Consider the following 27862-nt stretch of genomic DNA (forward strand, 5'->3'; position numbering starts at 1 on the left):
GAGACTGGCAATGTAACACTGGTTTAGGATTGGCAGATTTCTCTCTACCTGAAGACCAAGAATAATTTGTCCTGAGTTGTTACATGCTGTGTTAATAGCATGCAGATTGTCACTGTACTACAGTGCAAATCCTATCAGGAGGGCAATGACTTATTAGCAAAATACTTGTAGCATATATACAACGTGTCAGATTCAATCCCTTTCATCTCTTAAGCTGGACTGAGAATGTTTCGTGCGCAGGAGGGGCGTAGCCATGCCCTCGAACTGTGCAGCCGGCTTTGCTCTCCCGGTCCCGGAAGAAGCAAGCCAGCTGGGCCACGTGACAAGGGTTATAGGGCTGGTGTTTATAAAGAAGGGCCAGCCCTCCGTTTGTCCTCTTTCGCTTTTGGCAAAGAGAAAAGACGGATGGATTTGGCTGGCTAACCTGGAGGCTTTGGAGACAGGTTTGAGGGGGGATAGCTTTGAGCTCCCTCCCTGTTCTTTTTCACTTTGTTTGGGACGCGAGGGAGGCTGGATTGGGTTACAGTTGATTGGGAGTGGGGGGTATTAAGGGAGCAAGGAGGGTGAGCGAGGTAGTGCGCAGTGGGTGGGTGCGCCCCGCCGTGCGACCTAATTCATCAGCAGAGTCTCCTCTCCTCTCCGAGTGGCGATTTAAAAGAAAAGAGGGCATTCTCTTGTTGGGCTTCCCGCTCCTTCTGCCTTGGTCGGGAATAACCGGGGAAATAGCATGAGGCTGATATTGGTGCCGCTTGCTTGGAGACGTTTGTGATAGCAAGGACTGGCTGGCACTTTTCATATCCCCCCTCTCTCCCTGTGGTTATTAGTTCTCTTCCCCTCCATTGTCGGTACATCTCTTGCTGCTTTTACAGCAGAACGAAGGGTGGTTGTTGCAAGGGGACGCCATTTTGTTTGCCAGCACGCTCGCTTAGTATAGCCCCGTCCACCATTTCGTGGGCTAAATACATGTGGGAGTATATTCAAGAAGAAGAAGAAGAAGAAGAAGAAGAAGAAGAAAGAAAGAAAGAAAAAGAAAAAGAAAAAGAAAAAGAAAAAAAAGAAAAAAGAAAAAAGAAAAAAGAAAAAAGAAAAAGAAAAGAAAAGAAAAAAGAAAAGAAAAGGGGGGAAATAAGATAGTATACAGGAGATAGGATTTAAGGGGCAGGGGAGTCAAATCAGGGTCCCATATTAATGGGGGGGTTAATTATTAAAAAATTAAAATTAATTTAAATAAGCTAACAACATAATAGGAACAATTTAGGGCGTAGGGAACCAATTGATGGTTGGAAATTGGTTGGTAAAATTAATATACATTTATTTGATATCACTTTAATAATAATAATAATAATAATAATAATAATAATAATAATAATAATAATAATAATAATAATAATAATAATAATAATAATAATAATAATAATAATAATAATAATAATAATAATAATAATGTTAAATTTAATTAAAATCATTGGGGCCAATTAAGGGCCATAAAGACTGGTGGATTCATAAAGAAGATTTGAGCTTTAGTATAGGGATGAAAAATGTCTAAATTGAGGGTTGTGTTGCCATTGGGTGAAATCGTCAGGACTAGAGATGGGGGGTATTCGTATTCATATATGAATACGAATACCCCACCACAGGTGGACATAATACCCCTGGGGTCAGACTGTCCACTCACCCATCCGCTACTGTGGCAGGGTCCACACTCCCTTACTATTGCTCTGGAACAGTCGGTCGGCCAGCCGCTCTTTGACCTGGCAGAGACGCTTGGCCCACCTTCTGCCAGGAGTGGCTAATTGACCACAAGCTCCAGAGTGATAGGAAGGGAGCAAAGAGCCCATGGCAGCAGTGGAAAGGTGAGTGGACTGTCTGCCCCCAGGAGGCTGGACCCTTGTTATGTCCACCTGTGCAGGAGTATTCATATACGTACGAATATCCCCAGGACTAGTCAGAACCACAGGTACTTGCTGCTTGTCTCCTGATCCTCTCTCAGTGTCTTTGTCTACACACTCTCATTAACTTAAATACAATAAGGATCAGATTAACCTTTTCCAGAATGCTTTTAAAGGGTATACTAATGAGGCTTCCAATCATGTGCCATATACTGCAACATTTAGTGTTTTGACTGCAAAGAATCCTAAAATCCTACAATATTCCACAGGTTTTTAGGAATTGGGAGAGGCATTCAAACCTCACTGCACTCCTTAGAGCATCAGCAAGATGGAAGGAAAAGTGAAATAAGACATCCTGATGTGTGTGTTTGTGTATGTGTGTACGTATATGCAAAGTTTTGAACTTCTGGTAAAATTCCTTTTGCTACACAGCAGAAGTACAAAAACTCACAAGTCCACCCCTTTCTCATTAACTGGCACTTAAAGTCTCAATAACTCACTCCTAAACATTTGTAGGAGAAAGAACACATAATATTTCATTAATTACAGTTGTGAACAGATCAACATCAAACAAGCAATAGATTAACGAGAGTAAAAGGAACACTACACAGAGAGATGGGGCTCTCCTTGAATGGAAGAAATGATTTCCAGTACTGGATATACAATCACTCCAGTCCCAGAAAAGTCCCTTTGAGCCAAACTACAGGCAGCATGAGATGTTACAAGAACTCCAACAGTTGTTGGTTCTGTGACTTCTCTGATATGTTGCAACCAAGTAAAGATCATATTTGATTTAATCCAAGGAAACTTTGGAGGTGAATTCAGCAATGAAGTAGCAATTGAAATAATTTATTCATATAGTTTTGATTCCTTTTTACTATTATAGTACCTAACAGTTAAACAGTTTGGAAAGAGGAATAGTAGGAATTTAGTAAGTGATGTATCAGTTTAAATGTTCCACTTAAATGTGTTCTCAATATACTGCTCATTTGTAGTCCTCAATTGTTTATCAATTTTTATATATATATAAACTGATGGGGTCTGCATCTAATAAAATGCTCTTCCTTCCCAAGTATTCCCTTAATAATAATCTATTCTAAATAGCAAAGACCTTGTTATTCTATTAACGTAAATCATCAGAATGTGTTACCCTTAAATATAATTAAGGTCAAAATTTGGTTCAAACATATGTACACTGTTTTATTAGTCTACATTTAATGACTGTCAGCAGAATTTCTCTACTAATTCCCATGGAAAACATTATGAGTGAGGTATTGTGAGGTAAAATGAAATTTCTGGCCTTGTTTTATATCTTTAATAAGCTTATTATAATATTCCTTCTTCTAGGTATGAACTCAAGGAAGCATACATCAGCCCACTTTATTTTTCCTTCAAGGAGGAACTGTGCAGGGTAGACAGAAGAGGGCTAGATCATTTCCAGAAGTTGTTGAACGGCAGTTTTCTTCAGTCCTACCCAGGTAGGTGTGGCCCAGCAACAAGAGAGACACAAAATTCCAAGCATCAAGACAGAAAGGTGGTGGCTGGCCCAAATACGCCCAATATATAATGCCAGTCATTCCAATTAAACCATCAGCTCTTTAGAAATCTGGCCTCCATCAGAGCACAATAGCTGTGAGGGCCTTTTTTTTATCCCCCCACAGAGGAGAGGTAACCACATTGGATCCAGTGTGCACCTAAGGGAAGATGCCAGGGAGCCTATTAAGGCTGCCTTGCCACAGTCTGGGCCTCTTTTCTAATTGAGCAACTTTCTTGCTCACTCTGTGTCCAATGTGAGACTATCTGTTTGCCTTGTGGGGCCTCATAGGAATTTTTTGGCCCAGCTCATCTGACTGGTATCTTTAGAAAAGATGGTGCGTGTTTTTTTTTCACTTATCCCATGCTGGACTACACCCATGAGAGTGACTGGGCAAACTGGCAGGTAAAAAGCAAAGTGTGCTGCTTATATACACATAGCATTTAAAGCACTCTCTGGCAGTATGCAAGTTAATTATGCAGGCTACACATTGTCCCTGTCCCAGCTATCCGAGTACTCATTTTATCAACCTCAGAAGGATGGAAGGCTGAGTGAATCTTGAGCTGGCTACCTGAGACTGGACACCAAGCTGTGAGCATAGTTTTGGCTGCAGTACAGCAGTTTAACCACTGTGCCACAAGGTTCGGTCAGTACAATTTCCAGAGGGGCACTAATGGGTGCTAGCACATCCAAACTCTTAGTGCTGCAGATCCTGAGATTACAATACTGGGAGGTGGATGCATCGGGGGCTCCCAAGTTCATGGGTAAGGGCATGGCTAGCTATTGGTTCAAGGACGTCATACTATCATTGGCCAGCCAAGTTTGGCTGTCTTGAGGACAGTATAACTTTAGAGCTTGGTTGGAGTGGAGGTCAGGTGAGACCCTGGCTCCAAACCAAGATTCCGCACTACAGCAGACCCCCCTGCTGACAGAAATTGGGAGGGTTGAAGTGTAAAAGTTTAATAAAGTTTTGGCCCTTATTTCAACTCGACACCTGTAGCTTGCCTTTTTATTCCCGGATGAGTGAGCAAAGACCCACTGATCTGAGGATCTGCACATTGTTTCTGTTTAAGCATTAATACATTTCTGAAAGAACTCATGCCATACATTTCTCTACTGATGTGTTACGTATTTGGATACGCAAGTCACCAAAAATGATTCATTCTTAGTTTGCTTCCAGATTTTTCTGATTTTATGAATACAAAAAAAGCATCAAGGAGTCATTTGTGCATAAAAATCTTCCATTCTACATTCAGCAGTAGTAACTGAAAATGCAAATTAGGCAAAGCACATTGTGTCCCCCTCCCCCGCACTTGGAACTATGAACATCTGTTTGCATACAGGAATGTGAAATGTGAATTGTATCCTTTATACCCACAAAAGCATGCCTGAGAAGGTTTTGCATTAAGTACCATGTAAAAGGAACAAATGTGTGTGCAATTGATGGAAATTTTGCCTTGATAGATTATTAAACTGTGCCCCAAAATTGATTTCCCCTCCCCCACAACCTTGGGGCACCATTTCATGCTCAAGGTGAGCTGGAACAGAACTGTGGGGCTCTTACATATGGATGGTTTTGGTGATCAGGTTTGAAAATGTCCTTAAAAACAGACCTGCCAGATTCTTATCATAATGCAGACAATCCACAATTATGGCTGATGCCTTGAATTCCATAACGCAGTTTGATAGCAATCAGCTCCTTTCTGGTGCTAAGAAAATTCACCTAATTCAGAATGAGGATGGGTAGATCTGTGAAGTTCATTTCTGTAGCCTACCCAGTTCCAAGTCTCTTATGTGCCAATTCTAGGATGATTTTACAAAAACAGGTGCATATTTTTTGCCCATTTTTGGAAGTGGTGCATGAATGGATGCATGAATAGACCCATTTATGAATACATGCCCCCTAAGGATTAATGTATGTTTGAGCAGAATGCAGGAATGTACAGTCGTGAAAAAAAGAGTACATCCTGTGGTTGTTGTGGGTTTTTCGGGCTCTTTGGCCATATTCTGAAGGTTTTTCTTCCTAACGTTTTGCCAGTCTCTATGGCCGGCATCTTTAGAGGACAGTAGTAGCACTCCTGTCCTCTGAAGATGCCACCCACAGAGACTGGCAAAATGTTAGGAAGAACAACCTCCAGAACACAGCCAAAGAGCCTGAAAAACCCACAACAACCATTAGATCCCAGCCGTGAAAGCCTTTGCGAATACAAAGTACATTCTCTTTGAATGCTATGTTTTTCCAAATTAAGACATATTAAAAATCATCTGGTCTTTAGCAGGTCTGAAAATTAAATACAACCTCAGATGAAGACACCCTTACTGCTTCCATAGGGATTAAGAGGCTACGCAGCAGCCAGGTGCTGTTAACAAAATGCCCTTGAGTAATTGATCATCAGCAAGTGTGACCATTTCTGTAAAAGTCAAAGGTTTAGCAATTTGCTGATCTGGAGCATTCAGTTGTTTGTTAACACAATGCCAAGGAGGAAATGCATCAGCAATGATCACAGAGAAACTATTATTGCTGCCGATCAATCTGGGAACAATGTTTTTGTGTCTAATATGGAGCTGAATACTTTATTTTATAAGTTTTAAAATAAAAACAAATGTGACATGTATATCACATGTCATGTTAATATACTTTGTTAAGGCAATATGCATGTCACATAGTTTTCATGACAATGAACTAGAAGCATTTCCAGAGTCTTCCTAATTTATTAGGATTGTGCACAGAGAGCTTTCAAATATGTAAATTACATTTCTTTAAGGAGTCTTTCATTGGGCTTTGCTTGGTAGAGGTGCCCCGGCCACCAAAAGGCTGATATTACCATTATTCAAAGAAATAGCATGAAGCTTCATTCAGCATCGATAAATTGGATGGAAAAACAAATGGGATATTTCTTCTTCCTTTAAAAAGTAAAGAAGCAGATGAAGGTTTGAGGGGGACATGGTTGAAAAATGTTTAGAAAAATGTCAGAATGGGATAACATGAGGCTGGACCCTACCAGCACCTTTTGGTGGGATTCCTCTGCAAAACTGGGCCACAGTGTTGCTAGAGAGAAAGAAACAGTACATTTCAGGAAGGAAGGAAGGAAGGAAGGAAGGAAGGAAGGAAGGAAGGAAGGAAGGAAGGAAGGAAGGAAGGAAGGAAGGAAGGAAGGAAGGAAGGAAGGAAGGAAGGAAGGAAAATGGAGGGAGAAAAGGGTTACAACCTGGGATGGGAGGTGAAACTCATTGGGAAAAATTCTGTTGCATAACTTTGGACGTGGTACAACTCTGATCAGGCACCACAAACATTTAAACTATCAGTGACTGAATTCCTTTTGGGAAGCCTTTTCGAGTTTTGGCATTTGGACCGTGCAAACTGGGAGAATTTTTACATCAGTTCATTTTTGAGGCATTTACTTATAGTCACGTATCTTGATATGAAAAGAAACTGAGATTTTTAAAAGAAACAAGAATAGCAAGAATGAAACTGAGAGATTTCTCTCTCTGAAGAATTGATTATTGTGAACACATTTGGGCCTCTCCTGGGCAACAACAACACCCAGTTGATTGACTCTTCCACTCTGGAAGTGCCATTAGATTAATTCTGACATGAATGAATGGAGAAGAATCTCTATTTGTGATGCACCATGCCAAATATGGGCCACCACCCATACCACTGTGGTAGTCATTACTTGCTGTCAAGTTGCCTTTGCTTTATGGCAACCTTATGAATGAGTGACCTCTGAAGTGTCCTGTCCTCAACAGCCCTGTAAACACCACAGTATGGCTTCCTTTACTGAGTTAACCCATCTCATATTTGGTTTTCCTCTTTTCCTGCTGCCTTCTGCTTTCCCTAGCATGTTGTCTTTTCCAGTGAGAGTTGCCTTCTCATGAGTACAGGAGAAGTACAAAAATTGTTTGTGCACCACAGCTCTCAAAATACCCAAGCCAGCATAGTAACATCCATGGCACTTGGAGACTAAACCATAGAAATGTTCATGCTGTCTGGAGACTTCTGTATTTTCTGCTAAAAACAATAGTCCAAAGAATCATTTTCAGATCTCCAGCTCATAGATTGTTATATACCAGGAGCCTGGTAGCTCCCCTACTATTTTCATCTCAGTCAGCCAGAAAAAAATAGCAGCCTTATCTAGTCCCTCTCTGATGGTGGTCCAACACAGGTGGCTGGCAGACTTCATTTGTATTGATGGATCACAAGCTGTGCAAGCTGCTCTAACCAAACAGTTGAGAACATAGCAGCTTTTCATACCAGAAGAACAGCCATCCATCTTTCGTCGTTGTTGTTTAGTCGTGTCCGACTCTTCATGACCCCATGGACCAGAGCACGCCAGGCCCTCCTATCTTCCACTGCCTCCCGGAGTTGTGTCAATTTCATGTTGGTTGCTTCGCAGACACTGTCCAGCCATCTCATCCTCTGTTGTCCCCTTCTCCTCTTGCCGTCACACTTTCCTAACATCAAGGTCTTTTCCAGGGAGTCTTCTCTTTACATGAGATGGCCAAAGTATTGAAGCCTCAGCTTCAGGATCTGTCCTTCCAGTGAGGAATCAGGGTTGATTTCCTTCAGAATGGATAGGTTTGTTCTCCTTGCAGTCCAGGGGACTCTCAAGCACCACAATTCAAAGGCATCTATTCTTTGGCAGTCTGCTTTCTTTATGGTCCAGCTCTCACTTCCATACATCACGACAGGAAAAACCATAGCTTTGACTATTCGGACTTTTGTTGGGAAGGTGATGACTCTGCTTTTTAAGATGCTGTCAAGGTTTGTCATCGCTTTCCTCCCAAGAAGCAGGCATCTTTTAATTTCGTGGCTGCTGTCTCCATCTGCAGTGATCATGGAGCCCAAGAAAGTAAAATCTGTCACTGCCTCCATATCTTCCCCTTCAGTTTCCCAGGAGGTGATGGGACCAGTGGCCATGATCTTAGTTTTTTTTATGTTGAGTTTCAGGCCGTTTTTTGCACTCTCCTCTTTCACCCTCATTACAAGGTTCTTTAATTCCTCCTCACTTTCTGCCATCAGAGTGGTATCATCTGCATATCTGAGATTGTTGATATTTCTTCCGGCAATCTTAATTCCGGCTTGGGATTCCTCCAGTCCAGCCTTCCACATGATGTATTCTGCATATAAGTTAAATAAGCTGGGGGACAATATACAGCCTTGTCGTACTTCTTTCCCAATTTTGAACCAATCAGTTGTTCCATATCCAGTTCTAACTGTTGTTTCCTTTCCCACATATAGGTTTCTTAGGAGATAGACAAGGTGGTCAGGCACTCCCATTTCTTTAAGGACTTGCCATAGTTTGCTGTGGTCCACACAGTCAAAGGCTTTTGCATAGTCAATGAAGCAGAAGCAGATGTTTTTCTGGAACTCTCTGGCTTTCTCTATAATCCAGCGCATGTTTGCAGTTTGGTCTCTAGTTCCTCTGCCCCTTTGGAATCCAGCTTGTACTTATGGGAGTTCTAGGTCCACATACATCCATCTTTACCTCATTCAAATGTTTTGGTTCCCCAGTGACAATGCTTTATCCTTATAGAGGCCTTGGATCTTCCAATAGTATGAGAGAAAAGACACTGCTTTAGTAAGAAACAGTTTTTAAGCCAACTCCCCAGTATGCCGTTTCTCACTTTGGTAAAGTTACTAACTGTATATCAACTTAGTAGTCAAAATTTAGAGACTCCTGGGAGACAAATATTAAGCAATTATTCAAATACGTGTTAGTAGGCTTTTTCTTTGTTTGTTTTTAATTAACATAACCACAGTCTGCATGCGTTTGCTAATAAATTAAACCATTATTAAGAGATTTTAAAGGGATAGAGGACATGCATCGGGGACTGAAAGTCCCTGATTACTGACTATTCTTTGAATATTCAAGATATATTGTTTAAGAAAAAAATAACAGATCTTGGCAATCTATTACCTTTAATCTTTTCATTTTTTGATAAGATGGTTTCAGTAAAATGACCCCCAGATGGATAGAAAAAGAGAGATGGAAAAATGTTGTCCTTTCATCTTTTTGCTAAAGTGGAGGATGGTGTTTATTCATAAGTATGCCATACTGGCTGAAATCCTCTTGAGCCAGTTCCAGGGATTGTGTCAACAGCTGCAGAAGATTGCCACTGATTTAAAAATTCCTCTTTAATTTTGAGCTGAGCATGACTTTGTCTCATTGCATGTTAGCCTCATGCACCCCAAAACTAAAAAGGAAAGTCTTTAATCAGAGGCATTCTGTCCTTGACCATGATGTCATTCTTGTTGCACAGATGGCACAGTGCAACACGACTTTGAGAGTTTATTTTCAAGTAGGTCTCCTGAGAATTAAGGCAAAACCAATCTACCCAACTGATTTTAACAACATCTTCAACAACAATTTAGGATGTTGCTGAGCCAAATGTTCGTGAATTTTGATTTTCAAATTGAATAATGTACTTTGAAATACTAACTTCATTGAAAAAGAAGACCGGAATAAAAAACAGGGAGATTTTTACTACTGGTGACAAAATTCTTTTTCTTAACTTTTAGGAATAAAAAGGTGTACCTTCTGCACATTGCAGCCAAAGGATTTTTCTACACAATATTTGTCCAATATATAAAATGGACATTAACTCAATGTAGAAAATAATGGGCAAAATTTTATTGGTGTCAAATGACACTGAAGGAAACTAGAAAGAACTTCATGGGCTCTTCAATACAAACTGAGATAGACCACTGGACTATGTGGCTCATGCTTGGGACCAACTCTCCCAGATTCTCCTTGATTCTTGTTGCAAATGGAAAACAAGTGTAGGCTTATAGATCTCTGTGGCCAAATAATCTTCTCTCCTTTCTTTCTCAAAGATTAGAATCCTATTTACTTATGCAAATGCATTTGTAGAAGTTTTTCTCCTCACTGGAAGGCTCTAAAGGAATGCAGACAGAGAAACTGAGGTGAAAAACCACTGTGCAATTGTCTTACATGTATGATTGTTCTCAACTTGGATTTTGGGCACCGGGGAGAATTTATACTAGAAGTTCTTCAGGGCAATGATCTCTTTCCCACAAAATGCCCTGTATGTGGAATCTGCTGTAATCATCCAGCAACTTTATAGCCAGTTTTGTTGGGCTTATAATGCAGCATGTATTTTCCCCTTTTGTTCAACTCATATATTAAGGACATTCAATGAAGCAAGGTATTTATATCTTAGCAGTTCTTTAATATTAACTATACATTTAAATGATTTCTCGGCTGATGTCCTAAGAAGTACTTTGCATTTCACTTATTTAGCATAAAGAAATCTAAATATAGACAGTTAGAAAGTACGTGAGGTGACATTTTCTTTGTTCTTCAACTCTTCTCAATAACTCCTATTTTGGATTTATCTAAATATATCTTCCATCTGAACTCACTTTTAGTTTTTGTTGCCCTCATATTTTCATTATTTACCTGAGCAACACTCTGTTTTCAGAGTTGCGTATTCAGTCTTCAGTTATTTTGAAGACACAGGCAACTTCCATTTCATTGATTACAATGCATTGATTAAGACTGGATTAATTCATCTTGCCTTTAAATGTGATACCTGTCTGCAGCACTTAATGGAGGCCAAACAATTCCATGTGAGTCCCAATAGGGGAATAATTTTGCCCCATTTCCATCTTTCCTCTTACTACTTAATGTAAGGTCTAATAATGAGCTAGGCTCGTCTCTTTACTGCAGATACTAGAGTGAGACCACCATGAGAAGCAGAGCTCTGTTAAGGTTTTCCTCATTTACCTTAGTGTGAGGTTTCTCAGCTCTGCAAGTGGCAGATTATTGTGCTTTTATTTTGGTACCTGGTCATGGAAGATAGGCTTGGGGTCCATTCGCAAGGTGATTGGCCAAGCACACTAGCTTTGATGGGCTGTGTCGTGGGAGGGAAAATGTTTTATCCTGTTCTGATCATGAAGCCAATGCCTCATCTAGTTTGGCTCAAAAAGTGCAAAGAGCACCACCTCTCTGCCCGAAAGACTTTAAGGATGGGTGTTCTAAGAATTTTTGTTTCATCAAGTATTACTCCTCCTTTCCCTCCCTCCCTCCCTCCTTTCTTCTTGGTAGTCTCACATATGGACACAAAGGAATATGGTAAATGTCTCTCAAAGTGAAGAAAGACAATCCCTTTTTAAAATACCCATTTTAAACTCTCTGTTCAACAGCATGCACAAGCTCTGTGATGTAAACTTTCATGTATTTTCTGACAAAAGTGCCATCCTTTTCATAAAAAAATGAAGCAATGTTTCTGTGACATTTGTGCGGTCAGTCAACAGTATAGAAAAAATATGTAAATGTGCATACATACTCATGTACATGAACAGAAAGAGGGAGGGAGGGAGGGAGAGAGATATATATATTTTTATTATGACTGTACCTTTTGATATTTTACACTGGAACTTTAATGGCGTATGCATTCCAAACTGCTCACAAACCTCTCTCTCTCTCTCTCTCTCTCTCTCTCTCTCTCTCTCTCTCTCTCTCTCTCTCTCTCTCTCTCTCTCTGTGTGTGTGTGTGTGTGTGTGTGTGTGTGTGTGTGTGTGTCTGAACTACATTTTTAGTTCTCATCCTAAATCAGCCTTGGAGGTGACTCTTTCTGTAATTTTGCTCCTTTTTCATACATAGATACACACTTCCCAAGACATTTCTATGGAAATTTCATACAAATTATACCCCCATAGAGGTAAGCAAAATACTTTTTGAAAACCTTCCAAATGTAAAGACAGATTTTGCATATCCACTCCACGTTTCCTTCTGAAATGTTACCTGTTAATTATTTAAGGGCACATGTACAGTCCATGAATAACTGCTTCACATGAAACAAAAAGGGAAGAAAACCCAGAACATGTTTTCACTTCTAACAGCTCTAAAGGCACCTAACTAGAGATTGCAATGAGCTGGGGAAAATGGCAGTTCATGATGGTTAATCTCCGTTCATGAAACACGAACTTTCTGACAAAAGGAGCCATTTTGCATTTCATAATTCTGGGAGTGGTAGAATTGCCCCCACATGAGATAGAGACGCTGAACCTACAGCATGTCTTCAGAGGACTCTCCTCCTCAGTTCCTTCAAGTTTGGTGAACATTGATTTGGGATGGCCAAGGTGGCAGGGTGAAGTGAGGACACACATCCATGTGACGTACACCCCATGTCCTTTGTTTATTTTGCCTTAAACACAAGTCTACCCTCTGGATGTGTGTCCTCACTTCACGCTGCCACCAGGTATTATTCCCTTAATACCAAATAGAACTTAGACACGTGCTGCCAATTCAACAGAGTTATTGATTTTATAGATGTCATGCAAATCACAGGAGTACATCACAGATGTTTAGGCTTATTCATTAAATATCATTTGCCTTCACGTTGGGGTTGTTTGTTTTTATTCACTGTTATAATATTCTTTGACTATCTATATATTCTCTATACTTTTAAACTCTTTCCTATCTCTCTAACATTCTCTCTTAACTTTCTCACTACAATCTCCTAACTCTCGCTTCAATTCCCTATCTGCAACCTTTTATCTCCCACTCTCTTCCCTAACTGTCTGCCTACCTATCTCTGTCCTTTTTGTTCCGCCCCTCCTGTCCTCTCATAGGCTCCTGCCTTTGAGCTTCCCATGATGGACAGGTGTGACATGGAGTTCCGCTCCAGGAACCATTTTGAATTTCATACAATTCGGGAATTCTGGGAGTGGTAGAATTGCCCCCACATGACATAGAGATGCTGAACCTACAGCATGTCTTCAGAGGACTCTCCCCCTCAGTCCCTTCAAGTTTGATGAACATTGATTTGGAATGGCCAAGGTATAGCTCCCCAAAGCAGGTCCACACAGGAAAATGATATTTAGCAGATGGCTTGTCTGCAATCTCATGAACCCCAAGCATATGAATCACCAACACTGATAATAGTCCAGTGTTTCATTTCATTCTGGACAGGCACATTTTCCCAAAGTGCTCTGAAATGAACCATGAAAAGGCCCAATTCATGGGTTTGTGGTTTTTTGTTTTGTTTTGTTTTTTGCTTTGTGATCCATTTCATGCCCAGCTCTACACCTAACATGAATACAACAACCTTTGGACTGGTTCTTTCCCCCTCTGGAATGTTGCAGTTTTCTTCCATCTCCACAAGATATGCAGTTTTTACAGAGCATATGGAAGGGCTCCATGCACCAATGGATTTTTTTTAAAAAAAATCTCCAAATTGTAAAGCCTGTTCCTGCCAACAAACAGGCAGACTTCTTTAAAAATCCTGTGTACCTACATTTATACAAAGTTAAAGATTCAAAGAATATTCCCTAAATTCTCCGTACACAACTATTGAGGATCACTCAACCCAATGAGGCACCTTGTTTAGGAATATTCAAGCCTTCCAGGATTCCTTTCCTTCAGTGAAAGAGAAATACAAGGCACACTATTTTTCTTCTTCTTAAGATCGGGGTCATTTGAATAAACTTGCTGTGCAAAACTAATTTCTTTTCCATTTGAGAGATGAAGCCACAGAGAGAGCAAATACAGTCAGACTTGGTAACTGTTTAAGTAACACACACACTCCAATGGTTCAAATCCATAAAAGGCAAGTCAACAAAACAATGTTGTTATATGCTATCATGTCACCTCTGACTCAGGGCGACCCCATGAATGAACACTCTACACAATGTCCTGTCCTCAGTTGCCCTGCTTAGCTGTTGCTAACTCAAGCTGTGTTTTCTTTCAGGGAATCAGTCCATGTCATATTTGGTCTTCCTCTTTTCCTGCTGCCTTCTACCTTTTCCAGCATTATGGTCTTTTCCAGGGAATCCTGTTTTCTTATGATGTGCCCAAAGTAGAACAACCTCAGCTTCAACATTTTTGCTTCCAGAGAGAGTTCAGACTTGATTTGATCTAGGACCCACTTGTTTGTCTTTTTGGCAATCCAGGATATCTATAAAGCTCTTCCCCAGCACCATATTTTAAATGAATCATATTTTTTCCTGTCAGCTTTCTTAACTGTCCAGCTTTCAAATCCATACATAGTGAATGAAAATTCTGCTTAATTCATGCACCAAAAATAAACAAAGAAACAAATAACAAAATCATTCTTGTTCTTTCTTCAAAACCACCTCAAAATGCATCACCATCTCATGGGCCAAGAAAGTAATTTTGCAGTATCCTTTCCATATGTTTTAAGATTTTTTAATTTTTTTTTAAAGCATCATTCTTCATGACAGACAATAAAATTAATTTATTTCCTTTGCCCTCCCAGATCCTCACAGAGAAAAGCCAGTATTTACTCATTTTTGTTTGTTTGTTTGTTTGTTTGTTTGATTTGTATCCTGCCCATCTAGACTACGTCTACTCTGGGCGGCTTACGGCAAAAACATGAAAACAACATATAAACAATTAACAATTGGAAGGTAATTTCCCAGCTGAACTGTTGAAATGTGTAACTGCAACACAGGAAGTATGTTTATCTATGTTCATATCAGAATGACTGTGTTGTATAATTTATACATTTGAACTTATGTAACCAATCAGATTCTGTCCGTCATTAACCAATGGATGTTAAAAGAATTAACTGCCAGATAGATTTTTAAAAGAGACATTAATTAATTGGTTATCTGTGAGAAATGTCTGTTAGAAGTAGCCTGTTATGTTTGTCTGTTAGCAGTCTGCATGTACTATTGGTCTGAAAACCTGTCACTATGTCTGATGAGGAAGATAATATGAAATCATTATAAATCTGTCAAGTACAAAGTCTATATCAAGCCAAATATTTCAAGCGCTGCTACTTTATTCTACATATATGTTATACAGTCAACATCACTTAAGGTTTTTACCAAGACTAAGTTAATATTATTCCAGTTGCTAGCACCCACAAGGGAGAATACCATTCATAGTTATGTGGGTTTTTTATACTGCACTCAAATACTGTGTCTAAATTTGTATGCAACATCCCAGCTGAACATGGCTATAACAGTCCTGTCCCGTTCTGTTTGGTGCTCTGAACAATCCTCTCAGTGTCCAGGGGAATAGATGTGAATATATAATATTGTGCAGGTCAGGGTCTATCATGGAGGCCCAGGGCTCATACGCATGGATATCCAAATGAATTCTACAGACATTCACAGAGAGACACTGACAGAATTGCAAGGATTGAAGATATTGCACTGTAACTCTTCTTCTGTTAAAAGTCTTAATTTGTTATATGTAGACTTTGAAAATGTGCCACATTTTTGTAATCCTCTTTTGTCATTTCTTCATTGCTTAACATACTGGACCCTTTAAAGTGGAGTGAGTGGGTTCCAGGCCTCTTTTGACCTCTGAAGAACCCCTGGGACAAGTTCCACTTGTACTCTATTATCATGACTTCCTTATTTTACTCAAGAAGGTTCTTCATTCCAGAACTTGTTCACTGGTTTATTTTCGATGTGCCCTAAGCTTTCTGGAAGACATTCTCATGTTTTTATTGAATGACAATCAATTAAAAATGAAATGAAACAGAGGAAAGAGTTCAGTGGATATGAAATGGCCCACAAGTCCTTCAGAATAGATCCACTAGTTCTGCTTCAGTGCATAGCTTAGAGGGGACTTAGCAAAGAGCTCAAAAGATTCTCCCATGTTTCATTGAGGGACTTGAAGTGCCTGTGCTTCATAGCTGAGGGAATTAAACATTCCCATCCACAGGGAAAGGAAGAAGACTTTTTTTCAAAAAGGACTGCATTTTCATTCTCTGCAGAGAAAATGCAGCATCCAAGCCTATAAAACCAGAGTAAAGGGCACAGATTCACCTCATTGCATGTGGAACAGAGGTTAATACTAATGAGAAATACATAGCCTTTAGAAAAATACATTCTGAAAGTACTTATTATATGGTACATTATATCGGAAATTAATAACATTATACCCAGTATTATTCACTGAGTTAGGCCGAAATCCTGAACTGATAATTATTTTTTGCAGTGCAATGACTGTATTTAGCAGTGTAGCTAGTCCTCAGGCATGAAATGTGTTTAACTTGTTCAGCCTGATCTATGACGCTTGTATTTTTTTCCTGCTGATATATGAAAGCAGAAAGACATGGAAAAAATTATCAAAGAGTAAGTGTTCAGAAACTTCTCTTCTCTCTCTCTCTCTCTCTCTCTCTCTCTCTCCCTCTCCCTCAAATCTTAGAAATGCCTCAACCCCCTCTGAGCCTGAGATTCTTCTATAAACTTCCACCATCTTACCATTCACATTGTGCATTATTGATACTTTTATTATTGTTTAATATCGTTTAAATGTTGTTAGGAAGTAGTGGCTCTGGATTCTGTCCCTTTCAGTTTTCCCATTTAAGGCCCCTTTTTCCACCTGCTAGTATGAACAAATGCTATATTTTTGTTCAGTATCACCGAGTGAAAAATTCCCAGTAGCATTTATGTTACACTTCAAATAATTTTCTTCCCCTTCCCACAATTGGCAGACAATTCCACCCTGATGGAGTTTTTGGTAAACTCTTCACACCATTTTCCAGTTCACCAATAGGATACATATGCTCGCAAAGATATGTTCCATGTAAATCCATCAAAATACAGGTTGAGCCTCTTAACTGCAGTCTATATGGTCTACTGCATACATTAGTAGTCAAAATTGGAATCAGACCACATGACTTCATAGAATCATAGAACTATAGAATGATGGAGTTGGAAGGGGCCTATAAGTCTATTAAGTTCAATGCAGGAATCCAAGTTAAAGCACATCTGAAAGATGGTTGTATAATTTTCTCTTGAATGTTTCCAATTTAGGAGCACTCACCACCTCCCAAGGTAACTGGTTCCATTGTCATGCTGATCTAACTAAGAAGTTTTTCCCCTGATATTCAAGCTAAATCTGGCTTCCAGAACTCTTTGATGACTGAGAATAGATCCTGCCCCTCCTCTCTAGGACTATCTTTCAAGTATTTGAAAAGTGCTATTTTATCTCCCCTCAGTCTTTTTTTCTCAAGGCTAAACATGCCCAGTTCATGATTCTGTCATATGTGTTTTAATGCATGGGGTGTCATTTGAACCACTCTCTATGTTGGACTGGGTTTGACACAAGTTTTGTGCAAGAGTCTTGAATTACAGATGGTAAACCTAGGAGGAGTAGGAATACATTGGCACCACGGTCTTCTGTATCTGGCTCTTTCGCCCTGTTAGCACAGAGGGTGATTAGTTTGAAGGGGTAGATTTCATATATCTGTGAGGATCTTCACAGAAATTAGAACTCTAATTTTTCAAGGATGATATCTGATACAAGACCCTCTTTGTTTCAACTTCTCTTCATCCACACACAGAGGATAATAGACAATATGGTGGAAGATGAAAGGATCAGCATGTTCTTCCTCCTTGCAGGTCTGCTGTCAACAGTTTCTAACATTTAAACATGTTATAGCTTGCTGACTCTTGGTTCTGAAATTTTCACTGGAAGCTGCAGTCAAAGAAAAGACTGTCTTTAATTTTACTCTGTTGTTACTGTTGTTGTTCTTTAAGATGATCCAAAAGAAGACAAATGGCTGAATTACCTCATCAAGCTTTGTCACACATTTCAGTGCTTTATTTGATTTGTGTACAATTTGTCATTTTGTTCCACGTTGCCTTCTGGTAAGTCATAGAATATTGTGAAACAACCCATGAGGAGAGAAATAGAAATCCTTTTGTTAAAGTCAACTTGAATTAAAAAAAAAAGATATGAATTTGAAGGCTCTCCCACCCAGCTTCATTCCCTCCTCCTCTTTCTGTGCCTTCCAGCAGTGAAAAAAGCTCCAGTCTGTTTACACTGTGACTGTTTCATTTACAATTCAATTAGAGCGAATGGCACTGGAGGCAAATTACTGTGAACAGCATTGCTGGATTCATTTATGAAGATGCCTACTAGACATTGAAGGTTCAGTTACCAGGAGTTAGACGCCTACTCCAGAACCCTGGGATGTCTATTGGGGTTATATCCTTTTTAATCAGTAAAGTATATGCATGATGTGCTTTTCAGCCCATTTATTCATAGCTCTTGAAATGTTTGCTGCAAATGCTTCAGGGCCTACTTCAAAAGGAGGAGGGAAAGGAGGGAGAGGTTCGTTTACATTGTAGATTTCTATACCATAGATGTGGAGCCATGTAGGTTAAGAGCATGGGTCAATGTGTTCCAAGCCTGCATAAGTATCTACATAGCAGGTATGCCCTTGGTTCCTGTAAAACGCTTGTGATAGAGCTGTTGAGCCTCATCACTGAGGATGACCCAAGCTGTTTTGCTGAAGTGGAGCAAGGCATGTTGCTGCCTAAAGTGCTCCCCATAGGATGAAAGGTTCATAGGATCAAAGACTGGATGAGTTACTGTGGTACCTAAAACAGAAAATACCAATATCAAGATCAATTTTCACAAAATATCTCTGGGCAAAACTATTGCGCTTTCCCTTTGGCAGCAAAACACGTACATATAAGCAAGCACAGAAAGAACACAGGCAATCTATCCAATGCTTTTCTTTCATGGCAGTCAAGGAAACAAAGCAGTGGCTATCACAGTTTTGCACAATTTGTGCTATTTGTGTTACTGCATTATCTGCTTTAATTGTTCATAACTTGAGTGTGGAAAATGTAAACACTGGGATAGACAGAAAATCTCTCAGGACAGGATATCATTTCCCCATGGTCTTGTTCACATGCACCAGAATGAATCTACCAAGAATTTGCTTCCCCAGGTTGACCTGCCACACCCCCCCTCTTTTTTGTTCCCCATTTTGGGTGATAAACAGAGACCTACTGTGGGGCTGGAGAATAAACTGTCTTACCAACTGCCATGTTATGATTTTCTTAGACATTGTTTTCTTCTGAGAGACAAAATGGCTTGCTATGGCTGGTTGCTCTGGGACACATTATTACCATAGATGCCAAAGAAGGCAATAGAAATTTAAGATTAGAAGAAAAAAAGTTTAAAGAAAGCCATCTCTGGTGACTCTCACTTTGATTTCTCTTACTTTTAATGTTCACCTTTCATACTTCTTCCACTATATCTACATTTTGCCTTAACTCAAACACTGGAAAGTTAGAATGTCTAACTTTTTGGTAGGTCCCCCTGCCTCAGTTTTTATAACCAAACATGGCAGAACATAACTGATATTGGCAGACAGTGCCAACTTATTTTTGAATGCCATTCTAGAACTTCCCTTTTAACAACTCCTAACAATATTCTGAGGGAGTCCAGAGAATGATTGTCTCAGTAGGCTGTGCCTTAATGAGCTGAGTGCAGCCACTTAGTAATATATAATGGCTTTCTAAATGTTTTACCTACACACCTCTTTTTTTGCAGAAATTGGGAAGCCAGATAAATTTAAAACACTGTTGGGTCATCTCCAATTGTGAACTGGAAACGTCAAAGACTAGGGCTTCTAGATCAACTGTTCTCAACCTTTTCTGGCCATGATCATAAACAGAATATGAAACAAATATAAATCAAATCAGGATTGTAGAAGTTGCACAACAAACCTCGTAAGATGGTGTGTGAAGAATTGTTTCCAGTCTGTGGCCACCTTCAAATGTGCCAGGGTCCCAAAAGGGGCCATATTGCCCCTGTTGAGAATGATTGTTCTGGACAATCATCTAAATGAATATTATTTCTGCCTCTTTAACCAGCGAAGACACCATTCTTGCTTCTGACCTCTTCCTGTCCTGACTCCATTTTCAACTCTCCCTTCCTTTTATGGAGCAAATTTGTAATGCTGTGTTCCTAAGGCAAACTTGAAGGATGGATGTAGAGGACAGTTGATGAACAGAAAGAGGCAGTTATGGTCTATGGGTGATGACCTGGAAAGCTTTACTTGGACATAACATTTTCAAGGCAGTAGAATTTTCCCACAAGCTAGAATCCTGTGAGCATGGACAAGTAATTTGGTTCAATCAGAAAATCATGGCTATACTTTTGAGATGGAAATTGCTCCCACATTAGCACCTGAAAAATATGGTGTCAGGTACAGCCCTTCAAAATACATTTTATAAGGTTATATCTTGCAGTTACAGCCTGCATGACATTTGATGAGCTCACACCTGCAGTTTCTGAGATTCTACAATTCATTTCATTCATCACAAATTCTTCCCTTTATCTTTCAAATGAAATGGCAGCATTTGTAGTGTGAACTTTGAGAAGGGCATTGACAGAACCGAATATAAATACACTGTAATTCTACAGTTTATTTCTGTTGCCAGGAGCCATGTTTGTGTCCCATAGCTTTATAGCTGAGGTGTTTCTAAAATGATGTCTCATTATATGAAGAAAGATACAGTCACCAGTCAGAGAACAATGATGGAAACTCACAACATAAATAGAAGATATATTGGCAAAACATAATGAAGCCACACTAGAATATTCTGGGATAGAGCAGAACTAATGCTGGGTGAATAATTCCCCACTCCTGAACTTGGTTTACCTTTATTTTCATGGATTTTGAAGGCAGGGGCAACTTGTGGACTACAACAGGGTATCTCACTCCAAAATTTCAGAGGCCACTCACCCCAGTTATGCACTACTTATCCTTGAGGGGCTCTTCTTCAGATCTCAATCCCTCTTGCGCACAAAAGAAAAAAACAGACTAAGAGTTGTTAATGTAAACCTTTTTCAGCAACTGGATTGGGTATCTTCCACACTACAGATGGGGATGAATTGCCATTTTGGCAATTCATCCTGCTTCCTGATCCATCAACGTTGATGAAGCACGAAGCTCCCCCCATGAACCGATGAATCATGAATATCTTTGTTGGATCGTGGGGAGGTTAGACAGCCAGAGGCTGTCTACAAAAAAACACACACCTGAAATGTTTCAAATGAAACATCACTGCCGCCGCCGCCACCGCACCGCCCCTGCACCGCCGCCACCGTGGAGGCAGTGGAGCCAGGTGATTGCTTTGGTCCCTCTCACTCTCCCCCATCTCTATGCCCCTGCCAGGTATAGACAGAGGGGAAAGCCAAACCCAAGGCACCTCCCACCACCAAGGGTGGGTGTAACATTCAGCCCTGCTCTCACCTGTCCGTCACAGCTGGGCAGTGAAACATCAACCAATGAGGGGACGGAGGGTGGTGCAGAAGGGGGAGGAGCTGGAATATATATATAGGGGTGTGTGATGTGTGAGATGGAGAGATTGAGAGATTGCTAGTTAGTGATGAGCATGTTTGAAGGCCTGTGAGCCAAAATAGTCAGTGAGGAAAAGTCTGTGTGATTCAATGAATGAGAAACAGTGATTTACAACTTGATTATCTACCTGTGATTTACTCATTTTATTTTATTATATCAATAAACAAGTTTTGTTTTGGAAGAAACACTTGTCCTTTTTAAATATTGATTATATTTGGTGGCAGCAGTTGAAGAGGAAGAGTAGTGAGCACTCCTGGGGGCCTGAGTGGATAGAGGCTTCAGAGTGGCCCGCTACAGTGGGTTTCCCTTCTGGCAGACTTTAGCAAGCTGCTGGAAGGGAAAATCCCTCTCTGCTTATGCCCCCAAAGAACAGCTGATCTGCAGGGACATAAGCAGATAGGGAATGAAGAGACAAATATTAAAGGGTTATATTCATTGCTGTGTATTTTTCGGGGTCTCTGGACTCCAAGAATATGGAGCAACGAATATCTGACAGATCAGGGATATTTGTTGAATATCCTGATTCGTTTTTATATTTGTCCCCATGTCTATTCCACACATCATTTTCATTCTGCATCATGGTTTCAACCAATCTGCCACTGGAAGCCAAGCCATTACATCCATGGCCTCAAAGCAGTAGAACAACCTCCATTCTGAGAGAAACAGAGGAATCAGTGCTGCTTTTACAAGTTCCTGTATGGACAGGATGATTGAGTAAATGATCATGGTAAAATAATCAGTACATAGTCTTTGTTAATTATTTAGCCAATACAACGAATTTAAAGAAGTCATGAGAAATTATAAGACAAAAGTACAAATAAGGGAGGTACCCTGTTGTACTGACAAGAAGATTGAGTGAGTCGGCCTAGGTAAGAATGAAGGAATGGGTCAGTTAGAATGACCGCAGGGAGGTTAGGAAAAGGGATATACCAAATAAGGATAGAAATAAAGAGTCTGGGGTCTAAGTAAAGAGAGGAGTGGGAGATGTAAACATAGGCGGAACTTCCTGTGATCAGTTTAGGCACACCGGATAGGCTTGGAGTACCTAACCAATGGGGAAACAAGGGAGGGACCATGCGGCCGGGAATAGGGTATAAATATCATGCTACCTGTATTGATGTGTGTGCCTACACAGTCAGGACACCCGGTTTTGCAAAAGTGTTTTTTAATAAAGGAGAACTGCTTGCATTTGTGGTTGTCTGGTTACTGCATTTAAGCAACAAGGGGCGAGCATTTCTCACAATTCAGAACTAAAGAATTTTTTCTTTCTGGTTGACTTTTGGGGCAGGGGAGGGTGTTATAGAATTTTACAGCATGCATCCATCCATTTGTGCCTGGCCTTTAAAAATTTCACCTCAGAAAGATATTGTTAATTGGCTGAAGGGTACACTTTTAGTTATTTTGTTTTGCTTTTGTTGTTTTCTTTTTAAATTTACTTTTTAATTTTTACATTTATCTTAAAACCCCAGAGCTACTTTCCACATAAACCAGGTACACAAACTGCTTTAAAAACAAATTGGACTCATCACCTGTTAAACCAACTGGACTTCCTAGATATTAATGATGTCATACAGGCCTCCGTAACAGTGTGAAACCATCGGGCTTGCCTCAAGTTAAACAATGCTTTAAATGGTGATGTTGTTTTCTGTCAAAGAAAAACTCTATCAAGTAAAAGCAAATTGTTCTTGCTGTTGAGAAAACAGATCACAATAAAATTGCCAGGCAATGGATCATTATGTAAAAAGCAAAGCAAAACAAAACAAAAAAACAAATTATAGCCCAATTTTTCTTGAATTTCTCTGGACTGATTAACTGACAGATGAAGCATTAATTTGGTTTGGGAAGGTTTCAATGTTCTTAATGAAGATTCAAAAGCAAAGGCTCTCATACTGTCATAATGCTTCATAAGAACACTGATAACTCATATTAAGAATCTCAAGTATCCTGCAGTGCAATTCTACAGTGGTGCAGGAGCCATGGAACAGAACAGAAATGCCATAGAGAAGGACAGAGACAGAATTTGAGTCTCAGAGAAGATCAAATGTTTGATTTCAACCTTGTTGAAAGGTTTGTGCTCTCCGACATCAGAAAAGAGGGGTAAGAGAGACATTAGAGACATTGTGTGGATTAGAAAAAAAAAAAACAGCTAGAGATAGTCACAAACTGAATTATGAACGGAAAAACCCACAAACCATTTTGGTTCGGGGATCCAGTTTTGCTGAAATGAAATGAAGCACTCAACCTTTTTCCACTGGTCACTTTGTTTTTGGCAAAATGGATGCCCTGTCCCCTAGCTACTGCCCCTGTTACCTCCCTGCTTAGAAATAGATACACACGTATGCACAGAGACAGATAGGCTGGCTCTCAGGAGGAAAGTCGGGCCACTGTTTCTAAAGATGGCAGTGGAGGAGGACAAAGCGGAGGCAGTAGCAGGACCAGGTAAGGAGGTGATGGGAACAGTGGAAAGGGGACAAGTCAGTGGTGGAGTGGGTGGAGCTCTTAGGTTCCCTTCCCCCATGCACAAACTGAGGAAAAACAAACCATAAACCAGTTCATTTATCTGGGGTTTGTGGGTGGCTTGTAGTTTGCGGGTAGCCACAAACAACCCTGATTCTTCATTTTTTTCTGGTTTGTGCACATCTCTACTCACTGTCTCTCACATTTTAGTAAGAAACCAAACAGAGGGGAATCCCCTTTGCAGAACGATTCTCTGCAATATTTTTATCTTTTTTCCTGCCTGAGAATTCCTGTGAGAAGTCTTGGAGAATTTATAAGAAGTTATACAGGGTTATTGCAGTACCAGCACAGAAGGGCATCTTTCTTACAAAAATTTTCATCCATAAAAAGCAAATTAATTGGCAAGGTTGGCAGGATCATTACAATTATGATGCAAAAAGTCATTTTTCCTGCATAGGATTCACTGGAAAGGCTGTTAAGCTGCACCAACTTTGCCAGTTTCTAGCACAGAACAATAGGGGTCGAATGAAAAAAGGAAACAAATACATGGGATATAAATAAGACTAGAGTTTCATATACACATATACTCAAGAAGTCTTCCAAGTCCAGGAGGAAGTCTCAGCATGATGAAATTTGGAAACTATGAACAAGTTTTTTTCGAATATTCATAACATCTATTGTGAAAATAAAACAGGGAAAACATTCTTCATTCCAAAGTGACAGAAAAAAGGGGGAATTTCCAGCACTGCCACAAGCCAGCTGCTAAAGGCCACTTTCTTCCGGCAACTCATTTTGTGGGTGCATAAGCCGGATGTCCAAAATGCAACCTTCATCAAACTAGATTGTAGACAAAGGTTAGAGGAAGTTCCCCTGTACTTTTGGTGAGTCTACATGCCTGGTGTGCCATTTTATAGCATTTTAAAGTGAACATAAATCCACAAATTGATTCATGGACTGTTGGGAAAAAAATTGTACATTCATGATTCGTCGACCTTGACGAATTACAGATTGCAGTGAATCACGCCCATCTCATTGATTCATGCCCATCTCTTCATAACAATTAAAATGTAAGTGAATTTAAAAGCAGAATAAATTATTACATCAAAAAGATATTAAATTAAAAAGATAGTTAAACATAGGTGACTTCGCCATCGGTGACTTTTTATTTGTCACTTGAAAAACAAGAGGCAGGGAGCCAGCCTAGACTCCAGAGGGAGGGTGTTTCAGAATTAAGGAGGAGCCACAGAGAGGGTCCTTTCACATTCCCACCAAATGTGCCTGAAGAATGGTGGATGTGAGAGAGCTTGTACTGAAGATCTCAAAAGACAAGAAGGCTCATATAGGAAGTTACGATCTAGATAGCCTCAATTCAAGCTCTATAGAGCCATAAGTCATAACCAACACTTTCGATTGGGCCAGGAAACAAAACTGGGGAAATATATTTTCTTTGTATTCAGTCCTGATCAGCAGCCTGGCATCAGCATTTTGAACCAACTAAAATTTAGCAACTGTCTTCAAAGGCAACATCATGTGCAGTGTAGTAATCCTAATGAAAAGTAACTAAAGCACGTGTCACCATGGCCAAAACAAAGATCTCAAGGAAGTGTCTTTTAATTTGGAAGTGTGAGAACAAAACTGGCATGACACTGTTTTAAAGATAATTAGTTGGAAGTCAACAGAGAAAAAGAGGGATATTTTGACAATGATAAGATAATTATTTCATTACAGTCTTCTATTTATAGTTGAAATGAATCTGATACAGATTAGGGCTTGAAATGATAAGCAAAGTATCAGGGTAACACTGCCATTCACTGGTGACATTTGTGGTTACACCAATTGCAAACAAACTTTATATGAACAGCAGGATGACAAAAGAGTACATTCAAAGCAGAAGATGGGGCTGATATATAACAGAGATGAATCATACATATTGATTATCAGGAAAAATATCTCAGATAAAACCACTCAAGTTCTGGCAATGTAAAGCTGATCATTTAAAATAAAGAAGTTCTTCTGATTAGTTTAAAAAAGAATGAACACACATGAAGCAACAGTCACAAACTGTGCAAGATTTGTATGATTCCTGGGTAATGGATTGTCCAGTGGTTCAGCCTGATCCCCACAGATTTTTCCCCCTCTAGCCAATTTTACAGCCCACCTCTCAACCGTACAACAATTATTCCGGCATCTCGGCCACTTTCTTTTCATTGAACTGAGACATGGTGATTTTATGGGTTGTAATCCCCAAAAACAAATCTTCATGGATTGCTGTCTTGTCATGGCGAAGGGCCTTGAGTAATTCAGAGAAGCTATGGGCTATGCTGTGCAGGGACACCCAAGACAGACAGGTCATAGTGGAGAGTTCTGACTAAATGCAGTCCACCTGGAGTAGAAACTGGCAAGCCATTCCAGTATCGTTGCCAAGAAAATTCCATGGACAGAAACAAAAGGCTAAAATATATGATGCTGGAAGATGAGCCCCTCCGGTGGGAAGGTGTCCAACATGCTACTGAGGAAGAGTGGAGGAAAAGTACAATTAGCTCCAGAGCTAATGAAGTGGTTGGACCAAACCTGAAAGGATGCTCAGCTGTGGACGTGTGTGGAAGTGAAAGGAAAGTCCAATGCTGAAAAGAAAAATACTGCATAGGAACCTGGAATGTAAGATCGTTGAAACTTGGTAAGCTGGATGTGGTCAAACAGGAGATGACAAGAATAAAAATTGACATCTTGGACATCAGTGAACTAAAATGGATGGGAATGGGCAAATTCAATTCAGACGATTATCATATCTACTATTGTGGGCAAGAATCCCATAGAAGAAAAGGAGTAGCCCTCATAGTTAACAAAAGAGTGGGAAAAGATGTACTGGGATACAATCTCAAATATGATAGAATGATTTCAATACAAATCCAAGGCAGACCTTTCAACATCACAGTAATCTAAGTTTATGCACCAACCACCGATGCTGAAGAGGCTGAAATTGACCAATTCTATGAAGACCTGCCCTGTACAGGACGCAGCAACAAAAACCATCCCAAAGAAAAGGAGATGCAGGAAAGCAAAGTGGCTATCCAGTGAGGCCTTACAACTAGCAGAGAAAAGAAGGGAAACAAAATGCAAGGCAGATAGGGAAAGTTACAGAAAACTGAATGCAGACTTACAAAGAATAGCAAGGAGAGACAAGAGGGCCTTCTTAAACGAACAGTACAAAGAAATAGAGGAAAATAATAGAAAGGGGAAAACCAGAGATATGTTTTAAATATGGAGACATTAAAGGAACCTTTTGTGCAAAGATGGACATGATAAAGGACAAAAATGGTAGGGATCTAACAGAAGCAGAAGACATCAAGAAGAGGTGGCAAGAATAGACAGAAGAATTATACCAGAAATATCTGGATGTCCCAGAAAACGCAGATAGTGTGGTTACTGACCTTGAGCCAGACATCCTGGAGAGTGAAGTCAAGTGGGCCTTAGAAAGCCTGGCTAACAACAAGGCCAGTGGAAGTGATGGCATTCCAGTCAAACTATGGTATTTAAAATCTTAAAAGATGATGTTGTTAAAGTGCTACACTCAATATGCCAGCAAGTTTGGAAAACTCAGCAGTGGCCAGAGGATTGGAAAAGATCAGTCTACATCCCAATTCCAAAGAAGGGCAGTGTCAAGGAATGCTCCAACTACCGTACAATTGCACTCATTTCACACACTAGGAAGGTTATGCTCAAAATACTACAAGGTAGGCTTCAGCAGTATGTGGACAGAGAACTCCCAGAAGTACAAGCTGGATTTCGAAGGGGCAGAGGAACTTGAGACCAAATTGCTAACATGTGCTGGATTATGGAGAAAGCCAGAGAGTTCCAGAAAAA

The 27862-nt window shown here is 40.0% G+C and overlaps 1 long non-coding RNA gene across 2 annotated transcripts; it reads left to right on the top strand.

Moving 5' to 3' along the window:
* Nucleotides 1-300: 300 nt before the first annotated feature.
* LOC140706836 (uncharacterized) lies at nucleotides 301-27862 on the top strand. 2 transcript variants are annotated; one of them, XR_013544813.1, is made up of 4 exons: nucleotides 301-443; nucleotides 3237-3367; nucleotides 12055-12112; nucleotides 14144-27862. It is a non-coding gene; the product is annotated as an uncharacterized LOC140706836 (long non-coding RNA). The 2 variants fall into 2 exon arrangements; XR_013544812.1 differs by lacking the exon at nucleotides 12055-12112.

This window comes from Pogona vitticeps, chromosome 4, assembly GCF_051106095.1.
Source record: "Pogona vitticeps strain Pit_001003342236 chromosome 4, PviZW2.1, whole genome shotgun sequence".
Taxonomy (NCBI): Eukaryota; Metazoa; Chordata; class Lepidosauria; order Squamata; family Agamidae; genus Pogona; species Pogona vitticeps.